We start from the raw sequence: 281 nt of genomic DNA on the forward strand, positions 1-281 counted from the left end.
GTCAGAGAGTTGTTTTCAACGTACGCGGTTTTTGGCGCCGTGCGGGCGAAATACGGACACACACACAAAACATCGATTCTGTTAGGCCTAAACAAAAATAGTGATTTCGGGGGGTGGGGTGGGGTGGGGTGGGGTGGGGGAATAAGTATGGTCGATCGGCTTTTTGAAGGGTTTGTTGTTGATGTTTTTTGTTGTTGATGTTTTTGGCGGGGTTTTTTTTGGTGGGGTTTGTTTATTTTTTGTTTGTTTTTGTGTTTTCCTTACTACATTTTCACTCTTTT

The sequence above is a fragment of the Gigantopelta aegis genome, chromosome 9, assembly GCF_016097555.1.
Source record: "Gigantopelta aegis isolate Gae_Host chromosome 9, Gae_host_genome, whole genome shotgun sequence".
NCBI classification, from domain to species: domain Eukaryota; kingdom Metazoa; phylum Mollusca; class Gastropoda; order Neomphalida; family Peltospiridae; genus Gigantopelta; species Gigantopelta aegis.